Genomic DNA, 8,341 nt, shown 5'->3' with positions numbered 1-8,341 from the left:
TTAAGTCTTGAATTAGAGACACTGAGAGGAGAAATTCAACTACCGTCTGCCTGTTTTTAACCTGAAAAATGGACACCCAGCAGTTGAAAATTGGTGGGGGGGGGTCACTTCAACGGCCCCTTGGATGTCCAAGGACTACCTGGTGCAAATTTCAGGTGGGCCTGTAAATGGGCTCTCAGAACGCCTGCCTGTTTTGGGCAGGAGGCTGTGCAAATATGCAAGTCAGAGTTTTACGCTGTTGTAGGGCCACATTTGCAATTTTGAAGTACAAATGGACTCTTACTTCAAAGTGATATATTATCAAAAGGGACCGCCAGTGGCTGCTCCACACATGGGTCTCAAACTTTATTTCTTTTATTTTTGTGGGGCCAGAAGGAGCCTGTGCTTGCCCCACTCTAAGATCGACTCCCCATCCCTTCCCCCCCTCCCCTTCAAAGCCCAACCTGCTGCCCTCCTACAACCAGCGAGCTGCAGCGAATCAAGCGATTATCACCTGCAGTTCGCTGGTTGCATTCAGATGAGGCCCGAACCGGAAAATAATTCACACCTCCTGATGTCAGCTTCAGCCGCGCAACGCGACCTCCCTGCCTACTTTGTGCCTATTTTGGGTGGAAATTGAAGATATCTCCCACAATTTCATGAAGCCCCAGCGTGTTTTTCAACAGGTAGGACATGACGACGGGATGTCAGTGGTGGGGGGGGGGTCAATGGGCACACGGCAAACCAGGAAAAAAATTCCTACTTTCTTCCATGCGATCGCAACTTAATTGAAGGCCCTTAATGTGGCTTCTGGGTTTGGCGCCCCAATGCTGCGCAGCGGGCGTACCATGCACCCAAATGATGTGCTGTCAGCTGGAGTATTTAAAGGGCCATTGCTTGAATGGCTTTTGTCGGAGAGAAAAGTAATCTATTAAAATGGAGCAACAAAGGACCAAGCCCCCAGCCACGGTTCACTGACTCCTCACCTTGAGGTGCTGATGGCCGAGGTGAGGAGGAGGAGGGACAGGCTCTACCCGGCGGACAGGAGAAAGCGCCCTGCCTCTGCCACCAAGAAGGCCTGGCTCGAGATGGCAGAGGAGGTGACCAGCAGCAGCACCTTCTCCCGCAGTTGGGTCCAGTGTCGGAAGTGCTGCAATGACCTGACCAGGTCAGCAAAAGTGAGTACAGTTACTGATTCACCTGCTTTCTATGGTGCACATCAACCCCCCTCCCCAACCCACCGACCTGCGAAGCCTACTAAATCACATCACTCCTCACACACACTTAAGGCTCATCGTCAACTTACCTTCACTTTCTGTGCACTTCCTCACCTTCCCATTTAGAGTCATAGAGTTATACAGCACGGATAGAGGCCCTTCGGCCCATCGTGTCCGCGCCGGCCATCAAGCCCTGTCTAATCTAATCCCATAAATAGGGTTGGAGATGCTGGGGATTGAACCCATGACCTCATACATGCAAAGCACGCGCTCTACCACTGAGCTACATCCCCATTTGTGAACCCATCTCTACCACTCACCCCAATCCTGATCCAATGTGATAAATGGGTCGGGTAGTCACCCTCTGATGCACCTCTTTTTCATTGTCAGCCTCACCCAAAGCAATTCATCCATTGGCTGACCACTTCACCCTCACTCACTCACAAGTCTGTACATTCTCCTCTTGTAGGAGAGGAGAGCTCAGAATGCACAGAAGAGGGCAAAGACTGGAGGTGGGCAACCACAAATAGTGGTCCTCACAGAGGAGGAGGCCCTGGAAATTAGCTGGACGGTCGAGTGCCTGTCTCTCGGGGATGCTGAGACTGGCACCCCACAAACGTCTGGTGACAGAACGTTAACATACATCACACACAACATGAATTGATGTTATTAATGATTGACATGTTGCACACCTCAGTATACTCATTGCAGCATTACATCTGTGATAATTCTTAATATTGCCTTATGTTCTCTCCCAGACCCTTCAAGGACAGAAGTGGTGGAATAGGACGATTCCTCAGAGGAATGCCCTGCCTCTGAGGGCGCACCATCACATCTTAGTGAGCCATGCACCAGCGCAAATACTCACACCTCGGTGGGTCCTATTAGAGAGTTAGTTGGGTTGGCACCTGGTGAGTCACCACACACAAGTGAGCACGAGCAGAGTCTTGTGATAGGGACAGCTGTGGAGAGGCTGCGTCAGTATGCGCACTCCTCTCCAGGCTCTGCTCAGCTGGTCGCAGATGTTCAACCCCGGGGGCCATCCTTGGAAAGGAAAATGATTGAGGGACAGCAGCACCTTTGCGAGGTAGTGGAAAACGTGCCACGCACACTCTCCAAAATAGTGGAGAGTATGGAGGTGTGCACCTCCAGCATTAGTGGAATTGGGATACAGGTAAGTGCAGGAATGTCTGCGATGGAGAGAAGGCTAGCCTCCATTGAGCTTCAAGCACAGCTCACAAATGAGTCCATTCAGGCCCTGACAACGGCCATGCGGACTCAGGGTGAACTACATTCTGCTGCCCTAAACAGGCAGACAGATACATTAGCACTGGCCTAACAAGGCATCTCACATGTCCTCCAAGCTGTTGTCCAGCAGTGTGGTAGAAGTGATGTGCCACTGGCCCAGGAGAGGGATGATGGCGAAGGGGGATATGGAAGTGGGGACTTCTCTCAAAGCGCTCCCACGTCTCACCATTTGCCCCCCCTCTCAACCAGTACCCACAATGCCTCCTCCTCTCCAGGTGGCTGAGTCTGCCCCTGCACAGGTGCAGGTGGAGCAGTCTTTGGAGGGGCCCTCACAGGCTCCAAAACCCAGAAGGTGTAAGCCAAAAGCATCTAAGCAGTCAGGGCATGAACACGAGCAACCTGCCACCACCTCTGCTGCAGCCACAGGGGATGCACCACGTAGAAGTAGTAGGAAGAGAAAGGCTCAGGTTTTGTGATCACAAAGGGTATGCACAAGGGTATCTGACAAAATGTCATGTTTTTCATTTATATTTGGTTTTTGTTAAATGCACATTAAATCTTATAATTCCCACCATTACTGCCACGTCTTGGCCATTCTTGAGTCCCTTTGGTGAAAGCGTCTTTTCATTTGCTTCATCATGAACGGCGAGCCTTGATGACACCCAGTGGGTGCGTTTACAGTGGGTGTATGTGAGATTGTAGAATGTTTTGTGCCAGGGGAAGGGGAGGCTGGTGTTGGTGGTGCTCAATCCAGGTGGCCTGAGAACTTGACTATCTTCACTTTGCAGATCTCCTTATGAGACTCTATCAAATATGAGTGACTCCCTGGTATCACGAGCAGCTGCTCTGCCGATGGGTTGCCCATCGTCCTCCTCCTCTTCCTCCTCCTCCTCCTCAATGTTGATGGCAGATGTTGCTGCTTCATGAGGGCATGGGGCCTCATGCATCGGTAACCCTCTCTGTTGAGCGATGTTGTGCAGGACGCTTCAGACAACTATAATTCTACACACTCTCGCTGGTGAGTATTGAAGGGCACCCCCAGATCGATCCAAGCACCGAAACCGCATCTTGAGCAGTCCTACAGCTTGTTCAATGACAGACCTGGTGGTAATGTGACTGTCGTTGTACCGATGCTGTGCCTCGCTCATGGGGTTTCTCAGAGGTGTCATGAGCCATGTCTGAAGGGGGAATCTCTTGTCTGCAAGGAGCCAGCCCTTAAGTCTGTTTTGTGCATGGAAGAGGGCACCCTGTGCCCATGGGAAGCCAGCCAGAGAGTGGAAACCCACTGCCCTCTCAGCCTGGCTGATGTCATTGATGGGGAAGTTGATGGAGTGGGACGCCCTGCAAAACAATCCATCCGTGACCTGTCGTATGCATTTGTGTGCAGACGACTGAGAGACCCCGGCAATGTCACTGGTGACGCCCTGGAAGGATCTGGAGGTGAAGAAATTGAGGGCAGTGTTGACTTTAACTGCCACAGGCAATGCATTACCACCAAGCCCAGCCTGGAGCAGCTCTGCATGAAGGAGCATGCAGATGTCTGCGACCACCTGGCAACTCACTCTGATCCTTCAAAGGCACTGCTCCTCAGAGAGATCCAGGAAGCTCAGTCTCTGCCTGTAGACCCTCTCACAAGGGTAGTGCCTCCTGCGACGCCGGGACCTCCGTTGTTCCCCTCTCTGCTCTTCTGCAGGTCCATGTGGTGCACTTATGTCTTGGGGAGCTGCAAGTACCGAAACTGCATGCCGTGCCTGCTGCGGATGCTGATGTGCCTCCTCCTCAAATGTACTGCTGAATACATCCATTGCCCCCCCCCAACCTGATAGTGTCACTTTGATGGAGTCCAAAAAGTAGGTAAATATGTGTGAACACAAGAATTCTGAGTGTGAACAAAGAAATCTGAGTGTAAACACAAAACTCCCAGCCAAAGGTTTGTCTGAGAGAACTGCTTGCCCTGCTGCAAAAACTCACCTTTTATCCCCATCTGTCAAACAGTGATTTAAATGTCCAAATGGCTGCCGGCTGCAACTCGCCTCCATTTCCACTGCTTGTTTCAGAGGCCACAGGAATCACATTGAGGTTAACACAGAGTTAAAATCCTCTCCCTGCCTCAATGCACAAAAAATTGACCACTTCAATAAGTTCAAGTACCCTAATTGATGGTTTAAATATCATCCTGCCGGCTTTAATTGCCAACGGGACTTTCGGCTCCCTGAAGCACGCGCACACCCAGATGTGTCTGGGTCGAACGCGGAAGTCGGCGGGTTGGAGCCGGGATTCATTCCCGCTCCTGAAATCCGCGACTGTTATTGCCCCCTCCCCCACCCCCCCCCACCCCCACCCCCAACCCACCTGGACTTGGAGGCTAAAATTGTGCCCGTAATGTTTGAGTGCGCACAGGCAAGTGCGAGCGTCATTTAAATCGACCACTTATGTTAATAAGGTCCCACACTGAATTTCACCAGCTCAAGCAAGGACCAACCACAGAGTGGAGCTGGCTTATATCAAATAGGCTCATGTCAGCTGAACAGACCTGGCCTGAGTTAATGAAAATTTTAAAGCAAGGTTGTTGTTGCAGTAGGTTCAACAGCAATTTCTTTTTCATTACCATCACTTTTCTATTTTTGCTTTGAAGATCTGGCACGTTTTCTTAATCTTTTACATTGGATCCTTGTTGCTAATTTCTTAAGTAACGTGCTACAGCAATCCTGGCATTGGTGTAGCACTGGAAGTTTCAGCTAACAAAGCTGGGAAGATGGGGATCCCTTTGGCCGTTACCGTTATGATGCAGAAATTTAAATTGCATATAGTTATATAAAAATCACAACATGGAAACAGGCCGTTTGGCCCAACAACTCATCCTCCACATGGATAGTAGTCCTAATCCCATGTGCCTGTCCTGTTTGCATATTCCTTTATCTCCTTTATCATAAATGAGGAGGACGAACTCATGAGAAACCAATATTTTCAGACACCTTAAGCAGTATATGCGCTCCCACCTATACCCAAGGAGATATATTTACAAAACACACCAGATGAGATTTGTCTTTGCCACCTCCACTTCAAGGCAGGGGCCATGAGGGCTACCACTCAGCTAAGGCTTTTGGCCCAATAATATTTTTATTATTAAAAGTTTGTTTACTGATAGACATGAAATTGAGTATTACCTTTTTTTTTAATTGCAGGGTTCAGAGGAGGATGGTAGAAAAGATGTTCAGGTAGGAGGCGTGTAGTAGTACTGGGGAGGGCAGGAGATCATGTGGGTTGGTAGCTTTGGAAGGATAGTCCAGAGAGCTGGAGGCAGCAGGAGGAGGGGTTGGTGGAAGGTGGGAGGATCAGAGGGCTGTTGGAGTGTGGCAGTTTCTTTGGGCGGGGAGAGGGGTTCCTGAGCCTCATAGTGGGTAGGGTTGTTCCAATTTCTGGGAATCTTGTTGATGTTAAGCTGGAGAAGCTCTACCTTATCCACTTGATGTCAGACAAGCATTTGGGCAGCACAGCAATGATCATGCACTTGAAGGTGGTGGTGATGATGTAAAAATGGGTGTAATCAGAATACATATGAAAGCTGACCTCACGTTTATAGATACTGTCACCAAGATTAGCACATGATTGAGGAATAGAAGAGGGCTAAGAATGGAGCTTTGAAGTATGCCAGAGATAACTATACATACATGGGAGGGGAAGTCATTACGGAAGACGTGCTAGCTATGTTGGGTCAATTAGGAGTGGAACCATGAGAGGGGGCACCACAAAGGGGGGACGTGTAGGAAACCTGTCAGACAAGGATGACGGAGTGCAAAGCTGCAATTTGGTGAATTCTAATTTTTAAAAAATTTTTGGACAGTGTATGTTACTGGACTAATATTCCAGAGAATATGAGATCAAATCGCACCATGGCAATTTGAGAATTTGAATTCAATTTTAAAAATTTGGAAATAAAATGCTGGTACCAGTTAAAAAAAAAAGTAACATAGAATCATAGAAAATTTACGGCACAGATGGAGGCCATTCGGCCCATCGTGTCCGCGCGGCTGAGAAACGAGCCACCCAGGCTAATCCCACTTTCCCGCATTTGGTCCGTAGCCCTGCAGGTCACAGCTCTTCAGGTGCACATCCAGGTATTTTTTGAGGGTTTTTGCCTCTTCCACCCTCTCAGGCAGTGAGTTCCAGACACCCACCACCCTATGCGTGAAAACATTTTTACTCATTTCCGCTCTAATCCATCCACCAATCGTTTTAAGTCTATGCCCCCTAGTTATTGATCCCTCCGCTAAGGGAAATAGGTCCTTCCTATCTACTCTATCCAGGCCCCTCATAACTTTGTACACCTCAATCAAATCACCCCTCAGCCTCCTGTGTTCCAAGGAAAACAACCCCAGCCTATCAAATCTGTAATCATAGCTAAAATTCTCCAGTCCTGGCAACATCCTCGTAAATCTCCTCTGTACCCTCTCTAGTGCAATTACATCCTTCCCGTAATGTGGTGACCATAACTGTGCGCAGTACTCAAGCTGTGGCCTAACTGGTGTCTTATACAGTTCCAGCATAACATCCCTTGCTTTTATATTCTATGCCTCGGCCAATAAAGGAAAGCATTCCAAAAACCTTCTTAACCATCTTATCTACCTGTCCTGCTACCTTCAAGGATCTGTGGACATGCACTCCAATGTCCCTCACTTCCTCTACATCTCTCAGTATCCTCCCATTTATTGTGTATTCCCTTGCCTTGTTTGCTCTCCCCAAATGCATTACCTCACACTTCTTCGTATTGAACTCCATTTGCCACTTTTCTGCCCATCTGACTTGTCCATTGATATCTTCCTGCAGTCTACAGCTTTCCTTCTCACTATCTACCACACAGCCTATCTTTGTGTCATCCACAAATTTCTTAATCATGCCCCCTACGTTTAAGTCCAAATTGTTAATGTATACCACAAAAAGCAAAGGACCTAGTACCGAGCCCTGCGGCACCCCACTGGAAACAGCCTTCCAGTCGCAAAAACATCCGTCGACCATTACCCTTTGCTTCCTGCCACTGAGCCAATTTTGGATCCAATTTGCCACATTCCCTTGGATCCCTTGGCCTTTACTTTTGACCAATCTGCCATGTGGGACCTTGTCAAAAACCTTGCTAAAATCCATGTAGACTACATCAATTACGCTACCCTCATCGATCCTCCTTGTCACCTCCTCGAAAAATTGAATCAAGTTAGTCAGACACGATCTCCCCTTAACAAATCCATGCTGACTGTTCTTGATTAGTCCGTGCCTTTCTAAGTGACAGTTTACCCGGTCCGTCAGAATTGATTCTAATAATTTGCCCACCACCAAGGTTAGACTGACTGGCCTGTAATTACTCGATCAATCCTTCGCTCCCTTTTTAAACAATGGTGATTTACCAGGGCCGGATGAAATGTATCCACGAAGCTGGTGGATTGTCTTAAAAATCCAACTGGTTCACTATGTCATAGAATCATAGAAGTTACAACATGGAAACAGGCCCTTCGGCCCAACATGTCCATGTCGCCCAGTTTATACCACTAAGCTAGTCCCAATTGCCTGCACTTGGCCCATATCCCTCGATACCCATCTTCCCCATGTAACTGTCCAAATGCTTTTTAAAAGACAAAATTGTACCCGCCTCTACTACTGCCTCTGGCAGCTCGTTCCAGACACTCACCACCCTTTGAGTGAAAAAATTGCCCCTCTGGATCCTTTTGTATCTCTCCCCTCTCACCTTAAATCTGTGCCCCCTCGTTATAGACTCCCCTACCTTTGGGAAAAGATTTTGACTATCGACCTTATCTATGCCCCTCATTATTTTATAGACTTCTATAAGATCACCCCTTAACCTCCTACTCTCCAGGGAATAAAGTCCCAGTCTGTCTAACCTCTCC

The 8,341-nt window shown here is 48.4% G+C and overlaps 1 non-coding gene across 1 annotated transcript; it reads right to left on the bottom strand.

The window, feature by feature from the left end:
• Positions 1–1,417: 1,417 nt before the first annotated feature.
• Positions 1,418–1,489, bottom strand: trnaa-ugc (transfer RNA alanine (anticodon UGC)). Its single transcript has one exon. It is a non-coding gene; the product is annotated as a tRNA-Ala (tRNA).
• Positions 1,490–8,341: the final 6,852 nt, after the last annotated feature.

This window comes from Heptranchias perlo, chromosome 11 (assembly GCF_035084215.1).
Source record: "Heptranchias perlo isolate sHepPer1 chromosome 11, sHepPer1.hap1, whole genome shotgun sequence".
In the NCBI taxonomy this organism is placed as follows: Eukaryota; Metazoa; Chordata; class Chondrichthyes; order Hexanchiformes; family Hexanchidae; genus Heptranchias; species Heptranchias perlo.
The sequence above is the reverse complement of the archived record's forward strand: the minus strand, read 5'-3'. Positions and strand labels throughout refer to the sequence as shown.